This window comes from Pinus tabuliformis, chromosome 1_1 (genome assembly GCF_031772625.1).
Source record: "Pinus tabuliformis cultivar Carrire ecotype Pingquan chromosome 1_1, CPIR1, whole genome shotgun sequence".
NCBI classification, from domain to species: Eukaryota; Viridiplantae; Streptophyta; class Pinopsida; order Pinales; family Pinaceae; genus Pinus; species Pinus tabuliformis.
Window position 1 is genome coordinate 124,502,233 of NC_142297.1, and position 22,285 is coordinate 124,524,517.

The 22,285-nt window shown below is 37.1% G+C and overlaps 1 pseudogene; it reads right to left on the bottom strand.

The window, feature by feature from the left end:
* Positions 1-3,329: 3,329 nt before the first annotated feature.
* Positions 3,330-20,961, bottom strand: LOC149211955 (peroxidase 66-like; annotated as a pseudogene).
* Positions 20,962-22,285: the final 1,324 nt, after the last annotated feature.

Below are 22,285 nucleotides of genomic sequence, written 5' to 3' on the forward strand. Positions count from 1 at the left end.
AGGGGATCTGCTTTGCCAAAATGGAGAAAGTGGCAGTCAATATAAAGGATGTAGGAGCACCACCCCGATAACTCTGATAATAACATAATGTACCATTGAACTTGAGGAGAGGAGTGCCGAAGAAACTTGCCAGTGTGATCATGATGTGAAGATTGTGGAGAGCGAGTGCGATCATGATGTGAGGATTGTGGAGAGCTGCCACCCTCATCCATAAAAACTTATTGTGTGGCACAATATCATCCAACTCCACTCGCTGACATTTAACCCTCTGCAAAGATGCAACTTTAACTTGTGATGTGACCCATAAGAATTCGGTGCGCCAAGTAACATGTACGTTGTGATATATAAACATGTGAATAGTTATTATATCAAGGCGAGGAGGGAAAAAGAGTATAAGAAAAATCCTACTCAAAGACACTTTCCATGGGAAATGCTTTTATTTATATTATATTTGAATAATAAAATAATATTTTTATTTAAATAATAATAATAATAATAATAATATATTTTAAAAACTTCCCGGATGCGGGTGAGGGCACGTCTCAGGAGGACGGGACACATGCCTAGCATGTGCCGCCCCGTGCCAGCGCAAAGAAGTAATGGCTATACGCCGTCAGGTAAGAAGGTTGGGAAGCCCAAGTTCCATGCATTCAATGCAGAGCAAGGGGAGAGTATGGATGTACAGCAAGCAGTTAAGGCGGGCTTGCCTCGAGGTCTTGCAGCGATTTTTCATAGGGAGGATGGCGTATTACAATTGCGTGGATATGGTGAGCAAGGGATATTGCAGTCCTGGGGAAAATTGGATAGGGTGGAAGATCAACCACCTTGCAGAACAATTACAGCATTCTGGGGCCGCCACCCAAAGGAATGTCTTGAGGGAGAAAGACAGGCAGCGCAGGAAGGGGATAAATGTGAAGCAAGGCAATCTTCTGGGGCCTGGTTTGGGGCGGAGTCTTGTGAATTCAGGTGCCTGGGGTATTCGAAGAGCGGTCTGTGGCATAATTCACTGGGGGATTGCTCTACCAGAGCAATTCGGATACAGTTCTCCCGCTCCGGGACTCGCAGGGATTTCATCTCTTTGGCAGAGGTTTGGGAGCAGGGTGAACTCGGGAGAGACTCCATGGCCAAAATCCGTGAGAGGCAGATCAGTAGAAGAGGCCCAGGAAGAGGATCGGCCTCACGTCACCCAGCAGAAGAGGAGCATCATCATTGTTGTTGTTGCTATTGTCACCGGAGGGCGAGAGCAACAACAATACAGGCTGGACAGTTCCTGGATGTGGGTAGCTCGAGCGAGGGAGAGGCAGGGCTTCCGGCCTTTGGATCTGTCATCTTTACATTGGGCGGTTCGAGGGAGAATGCGGGCATCAATGCCCACATCTCGGTGCTCTTCACAAAGGCCCAGGAAGGAAGTGAAGGAGGGAAGCAACCCGAGAAGGAGGGGCCACCCCAAAAAGGCAAAGAAGAGGAAAGTCCGGTGCTGCAGCCTCCTATTGAAGCCAGTACCTCAGGAAGAGGAATCCAGCAAGCTCCTCCCATCCCTCAGGAGCAGGCTCCCCCAATCGCGGCCAATCCTCCAGTGGAGTTGTGGGATGGAATGCCGGAAGGACAGGGCTGGAGTTACATCTACGAGGCTGAGCCCGAGGATTAATCCCCAGACGCGCTCTCAGGATCACTCTCTCTTCTCTCGGCACCCGGTTTATCCAATTGTCTCAGCGGGTATTTGCTTTCTGTTTACTTTAGTGTCTACTTCTGTTTACGTTCATAGGCAGTTCTGCATTTTGTTGAGCAAAGGTCTCTGTCTCGTGGTCTGGCCTTGTAATGGTCTTTATCTAGTTGGGAAATGTTCTGATGCAAGATTGAAGGAAGGAAGCCCCTGCGAGGGCCATGTGGTCAATGTTTAACTCCTTGCGGCTCGATGTCAGCCCACAGTCATGTTTATGCGGTCTTTTGCGGCTCTATGTCAGATTGCAGTCACGATCTTTTGGTCTTTTGTGTCAAATGGTTCAGTGAGTCTGGTAGTTGCCCCTGCGAGGGTATATTTCATGTCAAAACTTGTTCTCCCAGGGGTCATAGTTGGCCCTGGACTTGTCTTACTGACTGTACAGCTCATATGTAAATACCACTTAATATAATAGATAGTCTTTTACCGAGAAAAAAAAAATATATTTTAAAAACTAAATAATATATAATAATTTAGTGAAAAGATAATGGTGACCGATTCTCTCCTCTTCAGGAGGAATACAAGTCTCTACCTTCACTCGGATTATGGGCATAACATCAAATAACCTAGCTAAATCCTAAAAGGTATCCAACTAACCAAAAAAACAGGGTGAAGCTTATTGGTTGTGTCACGAGACTTCTTGACACCTATCAATCCTATAACCTAGTTAAAGCTTCCACACTTGTGAATTCATCTTCGTTTCCTTCTTTCATAATATTGTTTTTCATATGACATGCATGTATGAAATATTGTTTTTATATCTTTTAATAATTATCCACTATAAAATCACAAAACCTATTAACTCAATGTTCGGATCTACTTAATTAAACTTTATGACATTGTAAGCATCCATGGCAAAGTCACAAAACCTATTAGCTCAACGCTCAGACCCATTTAACTAAACTTTTAGCACATTGTAAGCCTCCATTGTAGAATCACCAAACCTATTAACTCAACGTTCAGATCCACTTAACTAAACTTTAGCACACTGTAAGCATCCATTACAAAATCACAAAACCTATTAACTCAAGGTTCAGATTTACTTAACTAGACTTAAGTAGCACATTCTAAGCATATGTTGTAAAATCACAAAACAAGTTCAAAACTCAAGAATTAGATCTACTTAACTATACTTAATACTACTCCGTATGCATCAATTGTAGAATCACAAAACAGGTTAACTTCAAAGTACCACAGTGTAAGATATTTGTCAAGTTCACCTAGAGATTTTAATTTGATGTGACTTGATTATTTTTATTTTACTACTTTAAGACATTATTTTGGAAGTGATTAAACTTTGATTTTTAATTAGATATTATTACAATTTAACTTATGTTTCGGCTTAGTCCTTGAATAATTTAATATATGAACAGTCAGGTGCGTGAATAGGTAAGCTGTCGTGGTCAGTGCAGAAGTGTCTGCGAAACTATTTTTATTATGCTCGTTGAATAGCTCGAGCAATAAACAATTTATTGATTAGATATTTGTTTGAATCTTTGTGTCTTCTAACAGCAGAGAATATCCTCTCAGAACAATCGTGAACAGAATCTCTTGCATCATATAAAATGAAAATGTATAGGAGGAGCATATAACCGCATAACAATCATGTTCAAGAATTTACTTTTCTGCAATTCAATCGCACTTCTCCCTCGCTGGTCATAACTCTAACACTTGCCAACTTCACCATTGAGGTTTCAAATGCTTTGAAGAAGGCATTCTCATCCCTTGCGAATCTCCGCACCATCATCTTTGTTGGGTTCTCCAGAAACAGCACCTGGTCGGAGCCAAATGTTGAAATCTAATTTCAATTCCGTGCGTACCTCACCCAAAACCGCCAAAGTGAAACCGGAAACCCACTTAACTTTCTCGGACCGCCTTCCAGCGAAAAGCAGTTTCCGTATACTTGGCTCCGATGGGATTTGGTGCAGACGCGTGTCACACACCTGACATCAGCCAACGTCATTTTCTCGGGCGTTAAAGTCCTGCTGCAAACTGCCTTCCGATATCCACTCCAGCCGTCCGATCTCCTTGCGTGTTGTCAGCCGTCGATCTCTTGAAGGTGCATGGGCCTGCGTCAATTTAAAGTTTGCGTGGATTGAAAGTTTTGTGGTTGACCGCCGTGGAGGAAACGACATGGCTTTAATGCATTTACGTAGGATTAGGTGGAGGCCCTTTTAAATGGTTATGGGCACGTTATTATATTTTTATGCATGTACGTAGTTTAGGTGTGGGCCTTTAATATTATTATGGGCCACGTTTTTTTTATATGTTTTATATATATTATGTAAGCCCGCGCCCTCACATATAAGAGTTGTAAAAAAAAGTCAATGGGTTGTAGTGGCTGCTCGTGGTGTATTTTTTTTTGGTATTGTAGTGTGTGAAAAGAGGATAGGGGGCAGAGTAAAAATGGGGGCAATATGCAGACCATTTTGATAACACGCACACATGAATAAAAGGAGGAACGCAGAAAGGGAATGTAGAATTTGAAGTGTTGCACAGCAGTGCATAAAAATTAGTTCCTCATTGTAATGAAATGCGAGCAGTGTGAGAGTGAAAAGTAGTGGAGCGCATGTATTTTCTGTGTTGACCTTTGGTGTTTGTTTTTGCAAGAAGAAACGCACAGCAGTGCATAGATTATATGTGTTGACCATTTTGTAATGCGCAGTAAGTTTTTGGGGCACATAATGTTTTGTTTATTTTGAGCAGCATATGTAAAATGTTTTTACAGAAGCATGTGTAAAATATGTTTACAGCAGTATGTGTAAAAATAGTTTTACACCAGTAAGTAATGTGCTTTCACAGTGAGTGAATGTAAATGAGAATTTTACCCAGCACAGTAAATTCTCATGTGAAGACAGAGTAAATGATTTGAATGTAATTATTTTTGGTGAATCCCTCTCAGCAAAGAGGATGAATATGTTGTTTCAGGCTTTATATTTTAATCAACGGAAATATTTTTATGGCTGTGTAATACTCTGTTATGAGTACATTCGTTTTTAATAGCTTCCCTGTGCAAAAGATCCTGGTACAGAGGAAACAGAGCACAGGCTCTGTGGTGTTTGTTTGTCTGGTTTTGGTATTTTCCCCATGGAAAAATACCCAACAGTGGTATCAGAGCTAGTCCAGGCTCTTTGAAGACTCAAAGAAGCTGAAGGAAGGACTCTTGTTGCAGCAGTGAAGGCTCTCCAGCAGTGTGAAGCCACAGCCAAAAGGGGTAAGGTATTTCTCAAAGCTTTTCTTTGTGTTACTGTTGAAGGAACAGTCAGTGACTTAAAAGAAAAAAAAACAGTCAAGTATTTAAAGCCTAGATAAGAATGGCAAGGTCAAAGAAGAAAGCCTCTAGGGCTACTAAAAATGTGTCTCCCTCCTCTACTAAACTAGAAGGCAATCTGTTTGAAAGCATTCTATTTGAAACCTCAAAGTTTGATGGAAACTTTGATGTATGGGAAATAATGATGAGGGCTTTCCTAATGTCTGAGGGGATTGAAGTCTGGGAGTCAGTGATTGATGACAGCAAGATGGATAAAGAATCCATGGAGTATGATGCACAAGCAGCAAAGATTATCTTGGATGGACTGCCTGATTCTGTGAAGAGGAATCTAGGAAAATATACATCGGCAAAGGATATATGGGACAGACTGCATGACCTTCATGCAAAGGAAGCACTGACCATGACAATGAGTCAAGAAGAACCCGTCATAGAAGCTGAGGATGAGAAGCTTGACCTCATCAAGCTTCAGGTAAAGGAAAGGGATGAAGAGCTTACCAAGCTGAAGAAGGAGCTGGATCAATGCAAGAAGAAGCATCATGAAGAAGTCATATCCATGACAAATCAGCTGAATGAAGCAAAGAAGCAGGCAGATGCCTTGACAAGTGAACTTGAACAAAGACACAAGAGAGTGAACAAACTTGTAGAAGAGATTGGACAGTACAAGGTAGAGGTCTCCTCCCTTAAGTCCGAACTACAAGAAGCCAGGAAGTAGGCACAAGGCGCTGAAAAGAAAATGGAGTGCAGTCAAGCAGAAATCTCCAAAATGAAGACAGACATTATCTCCTTCAAAATAGTAGCAGCTGAAGCTACTCGTAGCAAGGAAGAAACTGAGGGACAACTAGCAAAGAAAAATAATGAATGTGAAAAGTTGGAAGAAGAGATTGTCCTCCTCAGGAAGAAGGTTGAAGGGATGAACAAGATCATGAAAAGCTCTCAAGCTTTGGGTGACATGCTCAGCTATCACAGATCTCCATCTGATAAATCAGGACTTGGGTATGTAGCTGAACCCTCAAACAAGGATGAAGATGCTTCAAGCAAAGGAGATGTGAAGAAGCCAGAAATAGATGGTGTTGCTCCTAGTTCCAGCAAAGGCAAGGAGAAAAATGAAGGCAGCAATAGAAGAGATCCTGCTCCAAGTAGAAAACCAGCTCCAAGAAGAAATGTAGCTGATGGCAAGAAGGCAAGAGGCAATGGTGATCATCAAAGGATCTCAAGGCAGCAAGGCTTCAGAAGTACATCAAGGAAACCTCCATCTTCCAAGTACCAAGGTTCATTTTATGGTTATTGTTATGCTTGTTCAAACTTTGGTCATATGGCAAAAGACTGTAGAGCATTTCATGGAGATAGATGTTGTGGTCCCCGACAATCTCCAAGAAGTAATTTCACAAGAAGAAATCATGAATTCTCATTCATGAAAAATGCTGAATGCTTCAAGTGTCATAACATTGGGCATATGGCACGTGATTGTAACTTAACATGGGATCTTACACAAGCTAGACCCATGCAAAAGAAGAAAGTTACACAAGTATGGAGAAGAAAAGAAATACAGCCTGAAAGCCCCTTAAGCAACGCAGCTGATCTAAGTTTGTTTTGAGAAGAGTCTGCCAAAAGAAGACAAGCACACATTAAAGGGGAGCTTGTAATTTTTGTTTGCTGAACTGTATTAAAATTCGTTTGTTGATGGAGGATGTATTGTAGCGCAGCAGTTGCAAATGAAATTTTTGTTAATCCCTCTAAAAGGTAATATGCAGCAGTGATGAAATCAGCAATGTTTTTGCTTTGTTGTTATGCAATATGCACAGAAATGCATAAAGAAGAAAAGATGGCAGCGCTGAAATGTAAAAAGCAGCAACGAGACAAGAAGAAAAATGCAAAGCATGGAAACCCTCACAGCAGTGGGAAGACAAAACATAAAACAACAGTTTGAAATTTTTTTTGGAGCATATAGATTAGAATGAACATCAGTTTTGAATTTTTGCATGGCAATGGAAGGTAGTTTCCTTCTATGTAATGTGAGAGAATATACTCACAGCAGAATGAGTGTAATGCACAGCAGATGAAATATTTTGTATTGGGAATGAAAATGCAAAGCAGTGAGAAGAAAAAGAGAAGAAGGCAAAACGCAACAGAGCGTAAATGCCCAGTGGCTAAGAATGCAATGAAATTTTTGTTACACAACAGTGAAAAACGTAATGTTTTTTTATGCAATGCAGCATGCAAAGAAACGCATAAAGAAAAACAAGGACAACAGATTTTTAATGCACATGGGTAAATGATAATGTGTGGCAGCAGAAAAATGAAAGAAATTGCACAGCATTGCGTTGTGAAAATAAAATGAATGAAGCTGAAGATTGTGTGAAGCAAGGGTGCATAAGAAAAGGCAGCAGCCTGTGTTATTTTTTTGTGGAGAATGAAGTGCCAAGAGTATGGGCACACAGCAGTATGATGAAACAAAAGGCAGCGACAGTGCAAATTGCAGAGGCAACGCAGCAGCAAATAAAAACCCAGGGATGACAGTCTATGGTTATGGGTATGGACAACAGTGAATATGAAAAATGCAGCAGCAAGAAGTTTTGAACAGCAGCACATGCAAAAGAAATTTTCCTTACAGCAGTAAAGGTAAATGTAATGAATTTGTTGTTCATTGAATTGAAATGCAATATATGCAACAGCAGTGAGTGTAAGAAATGTTTACACACAACAGTGTAAATTTGTAAATTGGGACAGTGTAATTGTTCCAGAAAAGACAGAGTATTTTGTCTTTGAAAAGTGCACAAGTAGTGCAAGTGTAGACGCAGCAAAGAAGATGGCACAACAGTGCAGCAGAGAATATGCAGCAGCATAAAAGAACAATGTAATGAGTTTGCACACAAAGCAGTGCAATGTTTGTTTGTTTTGGAACTTCATTTGAAGCAGTCATTTGGTGAAACCCTCTGTTAAAGAGGAAGGTGCTTTTCAGCACAGTGACATGGTAAATCCCTCTATCAAGAGGATGATGCTTTTCAGCATAGTCACAGGTGAATCCCTTTGTCACGAGGAAGGTGCTCTTAAGCACATTTTCAGGTTAATCCCTCTATTAAGAGGAAGACAACTTTGATTGTTTGTGGAACTGCATTAGAAGCAGTTGGTGAATTCCTCCATGTGAGGAAGTGCTTGGGTATGTTCGAACGCCCAGCAGTTGAAATTAAAGGGGAGTGTTGAAATCTAATTTCAACTCCGTGCGTACCTCACCCAAAACCGCCAAAGCGAAACCGGAAACCCGCTTAACTTTCTCGGACCGCCTTCCAGCAAAAAGCAATTTCCGTATACTTGGCTCCGATGGGATTTGGTGCAGACGCGTGTCACACACCTGACATCAGCCAACGTCATTTTCTCGGGCGTTAAAGTCCTGCTGCAAACTGCCTTCCGATATCCACTCCAGCCATCCGATCTCCTTGCGTGTTGTCAGCCGTCGATCTCTTGAAGGTGCACGGGCCTGCGTCAATTTAAAGTTTGCGTGGATTGAAAGTTTTGTGGTTGACCGCCGTGGAGGAAACGACATGGCTTTAATGCATTTACGTAGGATTAGGTGGAGGCCCTTTTAAATGGTTATGGGCACGTTATTATATTTTTATGCATGTACGTAGTTTAGGTGTGGGCCTTTAATATTATTATGGGCCGCGCTTTTTTTATATGTTTTATATATATTATGTAAGCCCGCGCCCTCACGTATAAGAGTTGTAAAAAAAAGTCAATGGGTTGTAGTGGCTGCTCGTGGTGTATTTTTTTTGGTATTGTAGTGTGTGAAAAGAGGATAGGGGGCAGAGTAAAAATGGGGGCAATATGCAGACCATTTTGATAACACGCACACATGAATAAAAGGAGGAACGCAGAAAGGGAATGTAGAATTTGAAGTGTTGCACAGCAGTGCATAAAAATTAGTTCCTCATTGTAATGAAATGCGAGCAGTGTGAGAGTGAAAAGTAGTGGAGCGCATGTATTTTCTATGTTGACCTTTGGTGTTTGTTTTTGCAAGAAGAAACGCACAGGAGTGCATAGATTATATGTGTTGACCATTTTGTAATGCGCAGTAAGTTTTTGGGGCACATAATGTTTTGTTTATTTTGAGCAGCATATGTAAAATGTTTTTACAGAAGCATGTGTAAAATATTTTTACAGCAGTATGTGTAAAAATAGTTTTACACCAATAAGTAATGTGCTTTCACAGTGAGTGAATGTAAATGAGAATTTTACCCAGCACAGTAAATTCTCATGTGAAGACAGAGTAAATGTTTTGAATGTAATTATTTTTGGTGAATCCCTCTCAGCAAAGAGGATGAATATGTTGTTTCAGGCTTTATATTTTAATCAACGGAAATATTTTTATGGCTGTGTAATACTCTGTTATGAGTACATTCGTTTTTAATAGCTTCCCTGTGCAAAAGATCCTGGTACAGAGGAAACAGAGCACAGACTCTGTGGTGTTTGTTTGTCTGGTTTTGGTATTTTCCCCATGGAAAAATACCCAACACCAAACACTCCCTTTCCTTCTACTAAATGTTTGAAGTATGTGTTGTCAAACTGGGTGGCCGTGGAATCCAGAAAAGCCCCCGTGCTGCGATTGTTGTTAGGCTGAGGGCATACCATGCGTAAGCTCTGTGCAAACTGCGGTTCCATGGTTGGATCCACCTTAAATGTGGCGTTGAAGTTAGAAGCCCAACGTATGCCCACCTGTTCATGACAATACATAATTAAAATTCCATTAGAGATACAAGTTACACAACAGGGTTCCGATACTGTCATGGTTATATTCGATCTCATATTCGATCTCATGACTTTCCAAAACGGGTTACAAAAAATTCTGAATTGTAAATATTGTTCATTCTTGAGTTTAGAGCATAGTTACCGAATTCGAATTCGAATACGAATTCGAATTCAAAAAAATTCGATTACCTAAAATACAATACGGGAAAAATTCTGAAGTAGAGATCTTTCAAAATTAAATTATTTTTAAATTAAAAAAATCTATATTCTAATATATATTTTAAAAAAAAAATCATATTATCAAGTTCTAAATTTTAATATAAACCTTTAAAAATAAAAAAATAACAACATTATTAATTAATAACTAAAACAACATAATTCTCTCCTTGTAGATTTAGCGTTTCCAGTGAAACACACTTTCAAAGAGTTGTTTATAGTGTAGATTTTGTTAGTCCAGATATGCATTCTACTCAATTCAAAACAGACCGGAAGGGAGAAACACACCCCAACTTTAATTCATTGTTTCCATTTTGTTACTAGTGGGGAATAGGGGAAGTATAAAATTCAAATAGAAAAAATTGAAGAATATATATTTTATAAATATTTATAGATAAGAATTTATTTTTCTTTGTTATAGGAATTTATTATTTTTAATACGTATAAACTTACTATTTTTTACTTTATTTTAATATATAATTTATTGTTTTTTACAACTATAACTTTTTTAATATGCAATTTACTATTTACTATACTTTTTTAATATAGAAATTTCTAATATATATATATATATATATATATATATATATAATAAACAAAAAATCTTTACCAAATTAAATAATAAATGTAAATTTTTTTAATATAAAAATTATGTTTTAAACAACATAGAAATTTCTATTTTTAAATATTAAATTTTATATGAACAATTTTTTACCTAATTAAATAATATAGAAATTTCTATTTTTAAATATTAAATTTTATACAAATATTTTTTTATTAAATTCCATCATAATTGTAATATTAGTAACATACCATTTTATTAAATTCCATTATAATTATAATATTCTTAATATACTATTTACAGTTTATCATAATTGTAATATTCTTAACCTACCATTTTACTAAATTCCATCATAACTGTAATATCCCTGACATACCATTTACAGTTTATTATAATTTCTTTTAATATAATTTTTTTTATTTACCAAATTCCATTCACCATTGTAATAAGTTAATAAGTTTAACCTACCATTTAAAGTTTATTATAAAAAAAAAATTAATATAAAAATTTTATTTAAAAAAAAACCGTACCGAATTCCAATTTCGGAATTTGCAACCGAATCGAATCGTACTGCCGTATTTTCGAATTTTTATGGCCAGTACGGCTGAACTTGGTAACTGTGATAAAAATCACTTAACCTTTTAATATAAAAACTATTGTTTTTCATTATTCAAATTATTATTTTCCATTATTTTTTAATATAAAAACTATTTGTTTTTCATTATACAAACTTACCATAATTCCACCACTACTTTTTAATATAAAATTTCAAAGAAAAATCTTTTTAATGGAAAACTATGATTCACCAGACAGATCCGTATCGTATCAGCATAAACGTATTTTCCCGCGAATCGGATCGTACCGGCGAATTTTCGAATTTTTATGCCCAGTACGGGCGAACTTGGTAACTATGGTTTAGAGACACGCTTTGCAAATACATCTCCTCTGGGGTATATATATATAGAAACATTTCCAAATCAATCAATACATGAAATTAATACAAATCCTTTAAATGATCAGAATTCTCAATTATATATATGTGGAAACATTTCCAAATCAATCAATACATGAAATTAATACAAATCCTTTAAATGATCAGAATTCATTGAGAATTCTAAGCAGATATATCCATTGATTGCGATTTTTTTTTAATATTTAGAATTTCTAAAAATGACCGAAAATAATAAAATGGAAGATCCATAAAATTTATTTTTGGCCAAAATTCATAATTACATAAATGATATAAAATAAAATGGATAACAAGATAGGAAGCATAAGTAGGCTCATGGTTTTTTAAATAAATGGGTTTTTGTTAAAAGTCACTTAGGTAGTTTTAAGTGTGATATCATATTTGATTATGGATATGGAAATTAAAAAGTTTAAATTGTGATATTATATTTGATTATAAATATGGAAATTATTTTTTTATTATTTTTGTTTTGGACATTAATTATATTATAGAATATTAATTATATTATAGAATATGGAATAGTATGTAGGTGTTAATTTTATACGATGAATTATTATAATAATATATGATTAGATTTATATATATTTACGTAGATAGATAGCTGAAAAGTTTTAAATCTTAAAAATTGAGTTTATTTTAATATAGTTTTAATATAATATTGAATATAAAAAGTTTTTATGTTTTATTTTATTGGTTTTGGATTAATAGTGAATAAGTATATTGTTAAGGTTTTTTTTTTTTTATAAACAAGTCACTAAATCATTATTTATTTATAAATTTAAACAAAATGAATATAAATAACATAAAATTATAAAATTAAAAATTAGAAAAATTTCTTATTTTAGATGAATATATATTTAAGTATTTTTATATACTTTGTTATATAAATGAGAGAAAAAACCTACTCTATTATAGAAAAGAGGAAAGAAAAGAGGAAAAAATATTAAAATGATAAAATAACGACACATTTTTATTCCAATAAATCATCAAATATATTTATAAAAAATTATTATTCTATATTTGATTTATTAATATTAAATTATAAATATATAGTAATAAATATTATAAGATTAAATTATAAATATATAATAAAAATATTATAAGATTAAATTATAAATATATAATAATAAAATATATATTTTTTTTCACTTTTGGTCAGTGGGTAGCCGCTACATCCAGGGTTGTCCAACATTAAGTGGACCCTACCCGAAGGGGGTCCACCCGAAGGGGATATCGTGGTCCTGGTCCCCGAAGGGGATATCCTGGTCAATGGGTAGCCGCTACGTCCAGGGTTGTTCCCACTTGATCCTATTCACTGACCTGACCCCAAGAGCTTTCAAGAATTGACCCTATGACCTCCCAATTGGCGAGGCACTGATTTCACTGATTAAGCTAACTCTTAAAGCTTATATAATAATAAAATATTATTAATCTATCTTTTATATATAAATTATATATATATTTTTATTAAATATAATTTTGATTTCTCTTTATTAAAGAGTAGTTATCTAACCATATATTTTTATATAATTAATTTTCAAAATAATAATGTCAAAATGAAATATTTAGGATGAAATGCATATCCACATTTAAGGGAATTTAGGGAAACTTATTGACTTATTACAGATTTACGATTTGTATGGGCTAAATAAATATATCAAGTAAAACTCTGGAAGAACCTCGAGATTTCAGAAGACTTTTACGCTTAAAACTTCAAAAAAGGGAGATTATTCCACTTACTAAAACAGCATCAAGACTTGGTAAGACTTACCCCTTAAATCTAACGAACTTAAAAAAAGAGATTATTCGACTGACGAACGATGACCATATTTCATATTTATGTCAAAGTGAATGCGTATCAGGAGTCGAGTCAGGTTTTTGAATGGAATGAGAATGAGATGAAGAATAATAGCTTGGTAAAACGAGGTTCAAATGCCTGACAATGCGACGAGATCACGGACAGAGAGTCCACGGAGGGCAAAGCTTTGAATGAGCTGAGAAACGTTGAAGGCGGGGGCTGGCAAATTCCTTGTATCATTTGCCCTCGATATGAGCCCGTCCTTTCGCCCCTTGAGAACGTCCCGGTTTGGACCCCCAGTCTGTCAAATCAATATTTCAATTAATCATACATACACGTCTAGCCTTATATTATCAGGATTATAGAGAAGAAATTACAGTATACCAGAACTACAACATCTCTGGCAGCGATGGCGAGAATGTCAGCGCAGGAAACAGTTTGTGGGCAAACGGACTCGAGCTTGGCCTTGGCATCGTCTAGTACGTAGAAGGCGCGAACTGAGACGTTGGGTGGAGCGTCTTTCTCTGCTTCATTGCTTGGAGTGGAGTCTAAGAGCACCGATGCATCGCACCCCTGCACTCATTTACGCCAAGTTACGCCAATGTCAATGCCCAACCGCCGCCATTTAGGTTAAAAAAAAAACCAAAACAAAACTATAAAATCAACTAACATGCATTGATATTAATCTCTCATTAGTTGATGTTGCAAACAAATTACACAACATTGAGAATTCTATAATTTCCACAACTATAGAATCCCTTTATATATTCTAACATTAATATACAAATGCTGTTGAAATTATAATTTCAACTCCAGTGAACAGAATAGCAGTAGCTACTTTATTCATTTGTCGTGATCCGGCGTCTCACATTTTTTCCCGATCTTTTAAATCACCGCCATTACTATTTTTTCACTCTTTAATTATTTTTATGTTTCAGAAAGAAGAAGATCAGATCCAGCGCTACACCATTACTTCTCAACAACCATATTAATGAGCAGAACGGCTGAAAGAGAAAAGAACCAGCCTCGAGCTGACGCAGCATTTATCAGTCATAGATTTCATCATCACCGACTCAAGAAATACAGCAAAAGATCAAATCTGTTAATCATGAGCAGCAGAGACTTCATCAGCAAGTTAAGGCGGTGAAGACCCTTTCCCGCACTATAAAATGCAGACACAGCAGTGTAGAAAAACATAGATTGAAAGTCCTTTTGTAACACACAGCAGTGTAGAACAAGAGAGGTTTTTTTGTATTGCACAGCAGTTCTGAAATTTTCTGAGATAGTTGTTTTGTGGAACTGAAGCGTCCCTGTTGTAATCCTTCTGTCAAGAGGAAGATGCTCTTTAGCATAATATTTTGTGAAGATCTCTCTACGTGAGGAAGACTTATTTTATCAGTTAGTTTATCGTTCATAAATAGAAGTTTCTTTTTGCTTGTTGCTGTTACACCGTAACTCAAAAAATGCTTGACGTCAAAAAATTTACGTTGCTGCAACACCACGAACAGTGTCGCTGCAACACAAGTTACAGCAACTGAAAAAAAACTGTGTTGCTGCAACACCGTTTCCAGAGAACGAATTTTTCTGTTTTTCTGAGTTAAAAACAGAGTATTTTTCTGTGTCAAAAACAGAGTATTATTTTGATCAGTTTTTGATCCTGAGGCAAAGTAGTGTATTATTTTATGCTCTGTTCTTGTGTTTTTGAATTATTAGAAAATAGAGTATTACTCTCTGTTCATATTTTTGTTGTTTCGGAATTTATCAGAAAATTCTCAACAGTGGAAACCGAGGATTTTTCCACTGTATTTTGTTTGGAATAACCAGAAATTCCCGACATGGTATCAGAGCTTGTCCAGGCTCTTTGAAGACATCAAAGAAGTTGAAAGAAGATTTGTTGCTGCAGCAAATTATCTAGCAGAGCGAAAACGCTGTCAAGGTATTTTTCAGATCAGTTTTTTGTGTAGCTGCTGAAGACAATTAAGTGATTTTTTTTTACAGTCAAGTATTGTAAGAATGGCCAGCACCAGCGTGGGTATGTTTAATACCCAGCTCCCACAGTTCAATGGGAAAAATTATGACTACTGGGCAATAACCATGAGAGCCGTGTTTGCCTCACAAGATTTATGGGAACTTGTTGAATATGGATTTGAAGAGCCAGCAAATGAAGAAGAGTTTATTGGATTAACTCAGGCAGAGAAAGAGTTGTTGAAGAGCAATAAGAAAAAGGACTCAAAAGCCCTTGTATTCTTATATCAAGCAGTGCATGAGAGTGTGTTTCCGAGGATAGCAGCATCCAAGACATCTAGAGAAGCATGGCAAACTCTCAAGACAGCCTATCAAGGTATGGAGAGAGTGAAGACAACAAAACTACAGTTGCTGAGGAAAGATTTTGAGAACCTGCGCATGAAGGAGTCAGACAATATTGACTCATTCTTCACACAAGCAATTGGTTTCGTCACACAGATAAGGTCTCATAGAGAAACTCTTGAAGAAAGAAGGATTGTGGAGAAACTATTGAGGTGCCTACCCTCAAAATTTGATGTGATTGTCACCACTATAGAAGAGACAAAGGATCTCTCAAATTTTTCAGTTGATGAACTTCATGCATCACTGATAACACATGAGCAGAGGTTGAGTAGAAATGAAAACTCATCTCTAGAGCAAGCCTTCAAGACCCAGATGTCATTTGGAAGAGGAAGAGGTCAAGGTAGAGGAAACAAGAGAGGAAGAGGCAGAAGCCAATACAGAGGCGGAAGAAACAGTCCAACAAACGTTCAAGGAAGAGGCAGCAATCCAAATCAGAACCAAGGCCAAGGCAGCAGCCAGCAAAGTTGACAACATCATGCTCAAGGACAAAGGTATGAAAAATCCAATGTCCAATGTTATTATTGTAAAAAATATGGGCACTATGCAAATGAATGTAGGAAGAAGCAACATGATATGAGTAATAGATCTAGTGCAAATATCACTAGAGAAAATATCAGTGAAGATAATGTGTTGTTAGTTTGTAATATGGCTGAAACAAACAATGAAGATATATGGTTTCTAGATTCTGGTTGCAGCAACCATATGACAGGAAACATAGCCCTGTTTTCTGCTTTAGATCAAAGTGTGCAGTCACAAGTGACACTTGGGACTGATAGTAAAATTTCTGTTATGGAAAAAGGAGAAGTTAAAATATTTACAAAGAAAGGTGAAAAGAAAACCATAGCAGATGTTTATTATGTTCCTGGAATGAAGTGTAATCTCTTGAGTATTGGACAGCTTGTTCAGAAGGGTTACAATGTTTTCTTTGAGAATGATGTATGCACCATCATGGATAGATTACCCAGCAAACGTTGTATTGTTGAAGTGAAGATGACAAGGAACAGGATGTTCCCTCTCAGAATAAGGGCAGATCTGAAAAATAAAGAAGTAATTGCAGCAGTGACACAAGAGGCTCTCCAAAGCGTACCAAAGGATGAAAATTGGTTGTGGCATTTGAGATTTGGACATCTCAACTTTGGAGGTCTTAATTTGTTGAGTAGAAAATGAATGGTAAGAGGATTACCATTGATAGAAAAGCCAGACAGCCTTTGTGAAGGTTGTATATTGGGGAAACAACACAGAGAAAGTTTTCCAACCGGAAAAAACATAAGCGCAAAAGCACCCTTAGAAATTATCCACTCAGATTTATGTGGACCGATGCAAGCTCCATCACTTGCAGGCAGCCAATATTTTCTAACATTTATTGATGACTTTACCAGAAAGACTTGGGTTTATTTTCTGAAGAATAAGAGTGAAGTGTTTGAAAAATTCCAAAATTTCAAAGCACTTGTAGAAAATCAGAGTGGGCTGCGTATCAAGATTTTGAGAACTGACAGAGGAGGTGAGTATATTTCTAAAGAATTTTTACGTTTTTGCAGAGAAAATGGAATTCATAAGCAATTTACAGCAAGGTACACCACGCAGCAAAATGGAGTTGCTAAAAGGAAAAACAGAACAATCATGGATATGGCGAGGAGCATGTTGAAGGCAAAGCATTTGCCAAATGATTATTGGGCTGAAGCTGTACACTGTGCAGTATATATTTTGAATAGATGTCCTACAAAAGCAGTGATGAACAAAGTGCCAGAAGAAGCATGGAGTAGGAGAAAGCAAGGAGTCACCCACATGAAAGTTTTTGGTTGTGTGGCTTATGCACACATTCCAGATCAGCTAAGGAAGAAATTGGACAACAAAGGGGAGAAATGTATTTTCATTGGATACAGTGAAGAATCCAAAGCTTACAGGTTATATATCCCATCCACCAAGAAGTTTTTTGTGAGCAGAGATGTTCAATTTATTGAAGAGGAAGCTTGGGATGGAAGCATAGAGAAAACAGTTAATGTTAAAAACTGTTTGTCTCATGATGATGATGATGAGGAGTTGGCTGAAACACATCCCCAAACAACAGCACCAACAACAGAACAACAAAAGACACCCTTGAGAAGAAATGAGAGTGCTTCTCCAAGCACACCACAAGGAGGAAATTCAAGTGCATCTACAAGCACTTGCACACCGAATGAAAGAGGTAAGAAATTCAGAAATTTAAGTGATATTTATGATGAAGGAATGAATTCCCTGTTTGCTTTGTATTGTCATGTTGATGACCCTGTTCATTTCGAAGAAGCGATTAAAGATAAGAAATGGATAGAAGCTATGGATGAGGAGATGAATGCAATAGAAAGAAATAAGACATGGGATTTAGTTGAGCTACCAAAAGGTAAAGAAGTCATTGGAGTTAAATGGGTCTACAAGACCAAGAGTAATGCTGAAGGAAAGATAGAAAGGCATAAGGCAAGACTTGTTGTCAAGGGATACAAGCAGCAGTATGGAAGAGATTATGAGGAGACTTTCGCACCGGTTGTAAGAATGGAAACAATAAGAGCAGTGCTATCCATAGCAGCACAAAACAAATGGAAAGTTTACCAAATGGATGTGAAGTCAGCATTCTTGAATGGAGTATTAATGGAAGAGGTTTACATCGAGCAACCTCTAGGCTATGAGAAGAAAGGCCAAGAGCACAAAGTCTGCAGATTGAAGAAAGATCTTTATGGGCTGAAGTAAGCGCCAAGAGCATGGTATAGTAGGATAGATTCCTATCTACTGGAAAACGGATTTGAGAAGTGTGAGGGAGAACCCACTGTTTACATCAAAGAAAAGGACTGTAAAATTTTAATTGTTGTGTTATATGTTGATGATGTGATTTTTACAGGTAATGATGACTACCTCATTGAAAATTTCAAATCAGTCATGAAAGAAGAATTTGAGATGACTAACATGGGTTTGCTGAGATACTTCTTAGGAATAGAAGTAGATCAAAATGAAAATGAAATTTTTATTTCACAGGCAAAATATGTAAATGAAGTGTTGAGCAGATTTAACATGCAGGATAGCAAGGCAGCAATCACTCCCACAGTGATGGGATTAAAACTCAGCAAAGAAGACAGCAGCAAAGATTTTGACCCTAGTGTGTACAAGAGCATAGTTGGCAGCCTTATGTATTTAATTGCAACTAGGCCAGACATAATGTATGCTGTTAGTTTAATTTCCAGATTCATGGAGAAGCCAAAAGAAACACATTGGCAGGCAGCAAAGAGAATTATGAGGTATGTTAAAGGTACAAAAATGTATGGCATATTTTATACTGTTTCAGAATGTTCAGATTTAGTTGGATACACAGATAGTGATTGGGCTGGAAGTGTAGATGACTGGAAAAGCACATCTGGTTACATTTTTCACATAGGTTCAGGAGCCATTTCATGGGCTTCCAAGAAACAGCCAATTGTGGCATTGTCCACAGCAGAAGCAGAGTATGTGGCAGCTACAACAGCAGCATGTCAAGCGGTTTGGATGAGGAGAATGTTGAGAAGTCTATGCCAGGAGCAGGCAACAGCAACAGTTATTTTTTGTGACAATAGCTCAGCTATTGCATTATCCAAGAACTCTGTATTCCACAAGAGAACGAAACACATAGACACAAAGTTTCACTACATCAGAGAATTGGTGAACAATGGAGAAATCATTTTACAACATTGCAGGACTCAGGAACAGGTTGCGGATATTCTGACAAAGCCATTGGATCAGAAAAGTTTTGAGTTTTTAAGGAAACTTCTGGGTATGACTGATAACCCAGCAGTTGAAATTAAAGGGGAGTGTTGAAATTATAATTTCAACTGCAGTGAACAGAACAACAGCAGCTACTTTATTCGTTTGTCATGATCCGGTGCCCCACATTTTTTCCCGATCTTTTAAATCACCACCATTACTATCTTTTCAGTCTTTAATTATTTTTGTGTTTTAGAAAGAAGAAGATCAGATCCAGCGCTACACCATTACTTCTCAACAACCATATTAATGAGCAGAACGGCTGAAAGAGAAAAGAACCAGCCTCGAGCCGACGCAGCATTTATCAGTCATAGATTTCATCATCACCGACTCAAGAAATACAACAAAAGATCAAATCTGTTAATCATGAGCAGCAGAGACTTCATCAACAAGTTAAGGCGGTGAAGACCCTTTCCCACACTATAAAATGCAGACACAGCAGTGTAGAAAAACATAGATTGAAAGTCCTTTTGTAACACACAGCAGTGTAGAACAAGAGAGTTTTTTTGTATTGCACAATAGTGCTGAAATTTTCTAAGATAGTTGTTTTGTGGAACTGAAGCATTCCTGTTGTAATCCCTCTGTCAAGAGGAAGATGCTCTTTAGCATAATATTTTGTGATGATCCCTCTACGTGAGGAAGACTTATTTTATCAGTTAGTTTATCGTTCATAAATAGAAGTTTCTTTTTGCCTGTTGTTGTTACACCGTAACTCAAAAAATACTTGACGTCAAAAATTTACGTTGCTGCAACACCACGAACAGCGTTGCTGCAACACAAGTTACAGCAACTGAAAAAAAACTGTGTTGCTGCAACACCGTTTCCAGAGAACAAATTTTCTGTTTTTCTGAGTTAAAAAACAGAGTATTTTTTTGTGTCAAAAACAGAGTATTATTTTGATCAGTTTTTGATCCTGAGGCAAAGTAGTGTATTATTTTATGCTCTGTTCTTGTGTTTTTGAATTATCAGAAAACAGAGTATTACTCTCTGTTCATATTTTTGTTGTTTCGGAATTTATCAGAAAATTCTCAACAGTGGAAACCGAGGATTTTTCCACTGTATTTTGTTTGGAATAACCAGAAATTCCCGACAAATGCTACGTACTATATTCTACTCTAATTCTAAGCCCTACAATAATCATGAATTTAATGAAGTACATTTGGGAGCCAAGCTAGCCCTAAATATGATTGAAAACAGTGAAAACTTGTGGGTTCAGGTGGGAGAGATGACTCTACACTGGTTAACTATGATATCAAAATATAATGGAAATACCCTAATGAAGCAGTCGTGGAAATGCATTCGTAGAATGCGAGCAGGGATTTTAGGGTCGAATTGGGTGGCGTTGCGTATGGTATCCCTTATCACAGTCTCTGCACTTGGGCACGTTTGCTTGTAGTAATCCTTGCTCAGGCCTGATACTGCATCTGCCCGACCTGATTCTGAGACGATGCAGATAGAAACAATTATTAGCAACACTACCATCGAGGAGGAATCTGTAAATGTAAGAGCCATATTGAAGATGTACAGCTCTGCCGCTAAGCTGAGTGAAGAAGTGGTGGTGCGTCTTTGTTGGAAGATATCATCCCGATTATAGGTTATATATAATATAAATAGGAAGAGAAGGAGAGTTATATGTTGATGAAGGAAGCTCGAAAACAGTTCTTGAAAGACACTCATCATATATTTTCGTGGGGTTTGTCGTCGCCCGATGTTGGATATACGTGAAGGAAGAAGTAGTGGATGAATGCTCTTTAAGTCTCCGTTGGTCTGCCTCCCTCTACTCATGGTGCTCCGCTCCCAAAACACCATATCTTCTGGAGGAGGCGCTGGGCGGGCCCGTTCGTCACCTTCCCTTTTGGTAACTTCAGATTCAGATGCTAAAAGTCTTCGAGATTAGCAGCGGAGAAGCTTGTTTCAAGGAAGTTTCGACAAATTTTTGGTAAAACCCGTAAAGATTTTTATAAATCTAAATTAAAGTCAAATATCTTATACTCTATTTTAAAATAGATAATATTTATTAATATTATTATATATACACCTTTTTTTTAAAATTTTAACTAGTAATTTATATAAGAAATGCATTATCTTAAGGGTTAGTTTAGCTGGTCGAGTTTTCGTTGCTAAGTATTTCCCTAGTTGGGAGGTCACTAAGTCAAATCTCTTGGATGCCTTTGGGTTAGGCCTTACAAGTTGATCTACAAGCATTTTTCGTGAATGTAGTGCCCTGGTTAGATCAACCTGAATCCCTTCAGGTTCATCTGCTTGGATTGCCGACATGTTAGATCCCTTCAGGTTGACCTGCTAGGATTTTCCATGAATGTAGTGGCCAGGTTAGATCCATAGTGGTTAGGTTAGATCCCTTCAGGTTGATCTTCTTGGATTGCGGATAGGTTAGATCCCTTCAGGTTGATCTACTTGGATTACAGACAACTTAGATCTAGGATTTTCTGTGAATGTAGTGGCGAGGCTAGATCCCTTGAGGTTGATTTCCTTGGATTGCAAACAGATTAGATCCCTTTAGGTTGATCTGCTAGGATTTTCCGTGAATGTAGTGGCTAGAGTAGATCCCTTCAGGTTGATTTGCTTGGGTTGTGGACATGTTAGATCCCTTCAGGTTGATCTGCCTGTTTGCGGATATGTTAGATCCCTTTAGGTTGATCTCCTTGGATTGAAGATAGGTTTTGATCCCTTCATATTGATCTGCGAGGATTTTCCAGTGAATATAGTAGCTAGGTTAGATCCCTTGAAGTTGATTTGCTTGGATTGCAGAAATGTTAGATCCCTTTAGTTGACCTACTAGAATTTTCCCGTAAATATAGCAGCCACCAAGTATCCATAAACCACCCCTGAAAAAATAAAAATAATACATTAAAAAT